We start from the raw sequence: 8,774 nt of genomic DNA on the forward strand, positions 1-8,774 counted from the left end.
AAAATTGGCGACAAAAGCCAGAGGTTGGCTGTAGAGGGTTGTTTTTCAAACTGGAGAACTGTGACCAGTGGTGTGCCTCACGATCACTGCTGGGTCCACTGTTATTTGTCATTGATATTAATGATTTGGAGGAGAATATAGGAGGCATGGTTAATAAATTTGCAGATGACACCGAGATTGGTGGCTTAGTGGACAGCGATGAAGATTATCTTGGATTGCAATGAGATCTTGATCAATTGGGCCAGTGGGCTAATAAATGGCAGATGGAGCTAATTTAGATAAATGCGAGGTGATGCATTTTGGTAGATTGAATCTATTCAGGACTTATTCAGTTAATGGCAGGGTGTTGGGCAGAGTTACAGAGCGAAGAGATTAAGGGATACAGGGTCATAGCCATTTGAAAGTGGAGTCACAGGTGGACAGAGTGGTGAAGAAGGCATTCAACATGCTTGGTTTCATTAGTCAGAACACAGGAGTACAGGAGTTGGAATGTCTTGTTGAAGTTGTGCAAGACATTGATATGGCCACACTTGGAATACTGTGTGCAATTCTGGTCACCCTATTATAGGAAGGATATTATTAAACTAGAAAGAGTGCAGAAAAGATTTACTAGGATGCTCTGGGACTTGATAGTTTGAGTTATAAGGAGAGGCTGGATAGACTGGGACATTTTTCTCTGGAGCGTAGGAGGCTTAGGGATGATCTTACAGAGGTCTATAAAATAATGAGGGGCACAGATCAGCTAGATAGTCAATATCTTTTCCCAAAGATAGGGGAATCTAAAACTAGAGGGCATAGGCTTAATGTGAGAGGGAAGGAATACAAAAAGGTCCAGAGGTCCAATTTTTTCACACAGAGGGTGGTGAGTGTCTGGAACATGCTGCCAGAGGTGGTAGTAGAGGCAGGTACAATTCTGTATTTTAAAAAGCGTTTGGACAGTTACGTGGATAGGATGGATATTGAGGGATATGGGCCAAATGTGGGCAATTGGGACTAGCTTAGGGGTTTGAAAAAGGGACAGCGTAGATGTGTTGGGCCAAAGGGTTTGTTTACATGTTGTAAACCTCTATAACTATGACTCTATGACTCTTACCTTTTTCAGTTATCTTTTGTCAATTTTAGTAGGAGGAATGATGCTGAAAAGCTGATTCTCATTTTGGACACATACACCTCCCTCTTCCCAACACACAAACTCACACTTCCCGACATACACACTCACATCTCTCTCACATTTATGCACATACACCTCTCTTCTCACTTACTGTTCTCCCTCACGCACTCAGCCTGCTCCCTCACGCGCTCAGCCCTCGCTCTTACACATTCCCCTCTGTCGCACATTCATTTCTCCCTCGTGCGCTCAGCCCTCTCTCTTACACACCTCCCTCTGTCGCACATTCATTTCTTACTCAGACACATTCATCACACGTACTTGTGCATTCACGCACACACATGCTCTTGCACACTCACGCTGTCACACACACGAACACACAGACATGCTCTCACACACATAATGTGGATGTGCCGGCGTTGGACTGGGGTAAACACAGTAAAAAGCCTGACAACACCAGGTTTTAGTCCAACCGATTTATTTGATAGTAAATGCACAAGCTTTCGAGGTTTCCCTCTTCGTCAGGTAAATCGGTTGGACTAAAACCTGGTGTTGTCAGACTTTTTACCGTGCTCACACACATAAACATCTCTCTCTCACACACACACACACACACACACACAGACATGTTCTCACACACAGACATGTTCTCACACACAGACACTCTTGCACAGACACGCTCTTGGACACACACGCTCTCGCGCACACACACACACTCGCACACACACACACGCTCTCGCGCGCACACACACACACTCACACACACACACACGCTCTCGCACACGTACGTTCTTGCAATTCAGATCAGGGGACCTGGGTATAAATCCCAGCATGGTGAAATCTGAATTCAATAAAAAAATTGGAATTAAAAAGTATGTTGATGGCCATGAAACTATTATTAATTGCTGTAAAAACCCATCTGTTCACTAATGTCCTTAAGGGAAGGAGATTTGCCGTTCTTACTTGGTCTGGCCTACATGTTGCTCCAGAGCCACAGCAATGTGCTTGATTTGCAAATGTCCTTTGAAATGAAAGACAGTTTGGGGTGGGTGATAAATAAAAATCAAGTGCTCTCGATGGAGAGGATTCTTTTTCTTCTTTCATGGATGTGGGTAGCAGTGGCAAGGCCAGCATTTATTGCCCATCCCTAATTGTCCTTGAACTGAGTGGCTTGCTACATCATGAAACGGACAGTAAAGAATCAACTTTCTAAAGTCACATGGAGGCCAAACCAGGTAAGGGTGACCTTCCCTGAAGAGTATTAGTGAATCAGTTCTATTGGCTGCATCATGCATGCCGAATGGATGATGACTGCATCCGCAAGGACATGCTCAATGATGAGCTTGCTATTGCTAAAAGGCTAACAGGTTGCCACATGTTGGCTACTGAGATCTCAAATTGACTTGGCATCAGCATCGATGTGTGGGGAATCCTTGCTGTTGACCGAGGTGTCTGGAGACAAGCAGTCAGGAAGGGTGCAGAGATAGAACAAAAGAATCCCAATAACAGGAAAGGGAGCACTCCAGGGAAAAGAAGCATCAGTCAACCTCAGCCCAATGCTTTCCATTTGTACCAATTCAGAAAAGCATCACCATTCATAAATTTGTCTCTACATCCACAACAGACGATGTTCAGTCCCAAAGTGGCACAGTGGTTAGCACTGCTGTCTCACAGCGCCAGGGACCCGGTTTCGATTCCTGACTTGGCTCACTACCTATGTGGAGGGACGACACGTAGCACAGTGGTTATCACTGCTGCTTCACAGCTCCAGGGACCTGGGTTTGATTCTTGACTTGGGTCACTGTCTGTGTGGAGTTTGCACGTTCTCCTCGTGTCTGCGTGTGTTTCCTCCAGGTGCTCCAGTTTCCTCCCACAGTCCAAAGATGTGTGGGTTAGGTTGATTGCCCCTTAGAGTCATGAGATGTGTAGGTTAGAGGGATTAGTGGGTAAATATGTAGGGGTGTGGGTGTAGGGCCTGGGTGGGATTGTGGTCAGTGTAGACTCAATGGGGCAAATGGCCTCCTTTGGCACTGTGGGGTTTATATGATTTCTATGAGTTTGCACATTCTCCCTGTGTCTGCATGGGTTTCCTCTGGGTGCTCCAGTTTCCTCCCACAGTCTGGGAGATATGCTGGTTAGGTGCATTGACCTGAACAGGTGGCGGAGTGTGGCGACTAGGGGAATTCCACAGTAACTTTCAATAATCAACAGTATTTTCATCAACTTTAAGTTCCAGCATGGTGGGACTTGAACCATTAACACAGAACACTGGCCTGGATTACAAGCCCGTAACAGTACCACTACACCACTGTCTCCCTGATTACATTTCAATTCGAATTCTGCTTCAGGATCTTGCTTCCACCAGGTATATTTACATGAATATTATAAATGTCACAAAGTATTATTTTTCTGCTTTCCTTACAGATCAGTTCAGTAAACACTTGTTGCCTCGTGTTAAACTCGACCGGTAGAGAAATGGAAATGGAATGCAAGCACACATTGCCTATTTAAGATCACAGAGCACAAAAAGAGGCCCTTCAATCCATCATGACCCTGCTAACCCATTGATAGAACAATCCAATTATTCCCTACCTGTATTTTTTTTGATGTCTCAAATATACGGGTACTTGCTGAAGGAGCACATCTCCTATATCCAGGTTTCTTGTTACGATTGTTCACAAAACAAGAACAATGTGAGGCAAAAGGTTGAGCCGAGTGTTTTGTCTAATTGGGTCTGGGAATTGACAAGAGAAGAGCGGGATATTCTGTTTATATTTTAAGAAAGTAAAGATAGAACTTGCATTTGTAGAGCATCTTTCATAATCTCAGGATACTCCAGAATACTACGGAGAGGTAGTAGTAGTCTTCTGTTCACCTTGGGAGATGATGGACTTGGACCAAGACATTAAAAAAGTTTAAAGTTTATTTATTAATCATTTACATTAACATGTTACTGTGAAAGTCGCCACACTCCGGCACCTGTTCAGGTCAATGCACCTAACTAGAATGTCTTTCAGACTGTGGAAGGAAACTGGAGCACCCGGAGGGAACCTATGCAGATACAGGGAGAATGTGCAAACTCCACACAGTGACCCAAGCCAGGAATCGAACCCAGGTCCTTGGTGCTATGAGGCAGTAGTGCTAACCACTGTGCCACTTTCAGCCTGAACATCATCTCTTGTGGATGTAGAGACGGATTTATGAATGGTGATCCCTTCCTGTATTGGTACAAATAGAAAACTGAGGTTGACTGATGCTTTTTTACCCCCTGCTGCGCTCTCTTTCCCATTATTGGGATTTTTTTGCTCTCTCTTTTCTCTGCACCCTTCCTGACTGGGTGTCTGGTGACAAGCAGGTTGACAGCAAAGAATCCCCACACATCCCAGTCAACTTGAGGTCTCACTAGCCAACATGTTAGGGAGCCTGTTAGTCTTTTAGCAATAGCAAGCTCATCACTGAGCATGTCCTTGGGGATGCAGTCATCATCCATTCAGCATGCAAGATGCAGCCAATGGAGTTGCTGATGACTACAGTGAATTAAAGAGTAGTCACTGTTTTAATGTAAGTAGTAACAGATTATGCATAATGATTGTGCCCTGAACAGAAACATATCAATGTGCAGACCATTCCTTTTAAGTGATGCTGGTTTGGGGAACTATATTGGCTCAGGCACCGGGAAGATCTCCCTTGCCCTTCTTTGAAATGGTGTCAAAGAATTTTCTTTTTAACTCATCTCCTTCTGAGGGCACTAACTGTATCTTCATTTACCCTTTCACCTGTACGTCAGCATCTCTAACTGTCCAACATTCCCTCGGTACTGTGCTGAAGTGTCAGCCTAAAATATATGCTCAAGTTTCTGGGATGGAACTTGAACTTCAGACCTTCTGACACATAGGTGAAGCTGCTGTCATTGAGCTAAGTCTAGTTTGGTAGCCCAGTTGACTGGTAGAGACAGTTGTCAAGAAGTGTGTTACTATCCTGGGTGAATTAGAAAAGACGAACAACTATGGAATAAAATTAGTGTTGCTACTTTCAATTACCTTGGCGTTGGGTTGATTTAAAAAATGTTGCAGCTTTCAAAATTTGACACTAATTTCTCCTCAGAATTTTCAGATTGGAATGTTAAAATGGTGTCTTTAAAAAAAAAACTATTATCTCATTACAGCAACAGAATCATAATCAATGTACACTATAACCATTTCACATGCTTGAAAAATCAGCAAAACTTGAAGTATATTGGCTGTCACCGGTAGATTCAACAGTTTATGAAGACGTAACAAAACAGCCTTTCTGGCCAGGATTAAAGCATTAAAATACTTCAAACAAGGTTATCATGCACTGGGTGAATATTTGCCAATAATTGTCATTTCAATTCATATCACAGATATCTGAATTTGATCATCAAGATATTGAATTTGATGATCGGCCATGATCATAATGAATGGCGGAACGGACTCGAAGAGCTGAATGGCCTACACCTGCTTCTATTTTCTATGTATGCATGTTTCAGTGTAGCTTTGGTGGAGGAAAAGGTGTAAAATCATGTCATGTTGAACTAGTTTTTGTCACTTAATGCTTTTGAGATTTAAATTTGTTTAGTCACAGTATACAATTCCTGTTCTCTACATTTTGTGCAATTGGCTGTGTTTCCTGAACTTGCAAACTTTGTGTGTATCAGAAACTGGAACTTCTGCTTTTATTTCTTAAAAATCACCAGTGTGTGTTTTTTCTTCACCGAATTGCAGGATTGTTACAGTGCAGAACAGTGCAAAGGGAGGCTGTTCGACTGGGGCTAGGATTGTCTGGCCACGCTTGCCCCAAGCCAGGAAATCTTGCCCGAGGTTAACTGACTTTTGTATGTTCCATGTTCCACTGCTGCGATTCTCGTGATGGGTAGGATGGGCAAATTCCACCTATCATCTCTGCACCGGCTCTCTGGGTAAGTAATTTACCTGGTGCCATATCCCCACCTTGTCCCCATAACCCTGTACATTCTTTCTTTTCTGATAGCTGTCTGGTTTGCTGCTGAACGCTTCAAATGGCTTAAATGATCCCACCTCCACCAACACTCCCCGGCAATGCACTCTGGATCCAAACCACTCGCTGCAAGGAAAAGATTTTCACAGATAGAGAAATATTCCATCTATAGAAAATAGACTCTATGTGTTGAAGACTTTGAGAAGGTTTAATAAATGTTTTAAAATGAAGAGGATTAGTAGATATTTGTTTTCTGGTGAGCCAGCAATGTAAGGTTAAGGAATTTAAATTGTTACCAAAGTCAGAGACAAGTCAGACTTTTTTAAAATAGAGGGTGTTGGAGCACTAAGTTGCCACTGGAAGCGTTTGAGCTCAAGATTGTGACATTTTTTGTAGTGTAGTTTGGAAAAGCTTTGCAATAAATGTTGATGCAGGGCTGCAAAGGGAATGTTGGGCAGTTTGATTAGTATTAGATTGCTACAGCAAAGAGCTGGCACAAACCTGCCTCCTGCCACGCTGTAAACTTGTGGTTCTGTAACATTTGATGAAAGGAAATCCTTTGGGTGATGTACAGATTTAAAAGTATTACAGGGCTAAATTGGACAGCCCTCAAAAATGCATGTGGAACTGACAATGCATGATTATCCTGCACCCATTCAGTGTCATACAGGCCCCTTACCAACATCATGTTGTCTGTCCATTTCCATGATTGCAATATGCAAGAGCTTCAGTGAGACCAAACCATGAGCACTTGTGCGCCATTTTGGCTCCCTCACCTAAGACGGGATATATATGTCTTGGAAGGAATGCAGTGAAGCCTCACTAGACCAATGCCTGGGATAGAAAAGGTTGTCTTATATTGAGAAGTTGAGCTAAGTGGGCTTATACCCTTTGGAGTTTGTAGGAATGTGAAGTGATCTCATTGAGATTCTTCAATGGGGAGGCCGTGGCCTAGTGGTATTATCGTTTAGACTATTAATCTAGAAACTTAGCTAGTGTTCTGGGGACCAGGTTCAAATCCCACTATGGCAGATGACGGAATTTGAATTTGTTTAAAAAATCTAGAATTAAGAATCTACTGATAACCATGAAACCATTGTTGATTGTCAGGAAAAACCTATCTGGTTCACTAGCGGCCTTTAGGGAAAGAAATCTGCCGTCCTTACCTGGTCTAGCCTACATGTGACTCCAGAGGCACAGCAATGTGGTTGACACACCAGGGGAGTGGCTGTGGTTCCATGGAGCATGAACCTGCTGTTTTCTCTCAGGACAATGGCATATTCATCTTCCCACTACTGTTGCTTGGCCAATGCCCTTGTCATTGCCTGGCATCTAGCCAGCCAGACTGCTGCTGCTGCCCAACGTGCCGAGATGGTGTAGCCCAAAGATGGGTCTGGGAGGCCCAGAACTGCTCCAGCTTATCCTTCAAGGCCATCTGCCGTCTCCTCCACCAAACTCAGCAGCCTTCCACCAGACATGCTGCAGGCAATGGAGTAGCACTGCAAAGGAGCACTAGGACACACAAAAGCACATGGAAGATGGGTACTAGGAGAGTTAACTGACAGTATGCTCACACACCAGCCGAGTTTTGCGGGAATGGAATCCCTTTCAATTCAGCTATAGGGCAGAGTTGGCATATGTGCCACAAAGTGCTATGCATGCGCTCAATATTATTCTGTACCATGGGGATGGCTGCAATCGTCACAAAGTCATGTGCCCTCCTGGCCTTCTGCTCTCTTGCAAGAGAGAATTAAATATATTCAGCTGTTCCTGAACAGCTCTTACACAACAGTGGAAGGCTAATTATTAAAATCTCTAGTTCAAGCCTAAAGGAAGCCTGTGCATGAAGGTTCATCGCCACCTTTACTATAAGGGACAATGCAGTCCTCACCCTGTTCTGAGACAGTACTTGTAACTGTGGCAGGTGGCAGATTTCAGTCAGGGTATCTTTACTGAGGTGAACACATCTCACACGTTGTTCCTCGCTGATGTTCACATAGAAGAATTGCTCCTTGAATATCCTGGGTGGACATGGTCTCCTGTTCAGAGCGCTTCACCTGCTTCTCCTCTTCCTGCTTCTGGCAGCTTGCCCTGATTTTGCATCACCCCTGTTCCTTCTCGCAGTTGTGCTGCATTCCAAAAGGAATATCTATATCAGTACCCAGACCTGGGAACCAGGTTTGTTCAGGCAAAATCCTTGAGCATCTGTCACACCATTTCCTGTAGATTTGTGCGACTTTGAAGAACTCTTAAGAAGCACCAAACACGTCGGGAATCATAACAGTAACAGGTTGAAATCAATCTGAAACTAACATGAAAACACATGATGATCCTTTTCAATGAGATAATTCAGGGTGGGGTAGAGTTGGGAGTAGGGTGAAGTTGGTCCTTTCTGCTGATGGAAGCACACAATGAGATGCTGAGAAAGCATTAGCTGGACTGTTGAGCTTCAGAATTACAGTGCTGGCGTCAAAAAAGTGTTACATGTTGATTTAATGTCAAGCTCTGCCTTTCTACATCCATCTGGTAGGTACTCACTTGCCCTCATTGATATGGTGTTGGATATGACTTGTACCTGAAATGTGCCCATATGCCACTGGCATCATTTCAGACCTCTATCTAAGGATGATCAAAGCACTGAAAAAATGGGTGCATGGATCAGAATTTGGAGTAATTGGGAAGAACTGCA

The sequence above is a fragment of the Carcharhinus amblyrhynchos genome, chromosome 21, assembly GCF_965287045.1.
Source record: "Carcharhinus amblyrhynchos chromosome 21, sCarAmb.v2.hapA, whole genome shotgun sequence".
NCBI classification, from domain to species: Eukaryota; Metazoa; Chordata; class Chondrichthyes; order Carcharhiniformes; family Carcharhinidae; genus Carcharhinus; species Carcharhinus amblyrhynchos.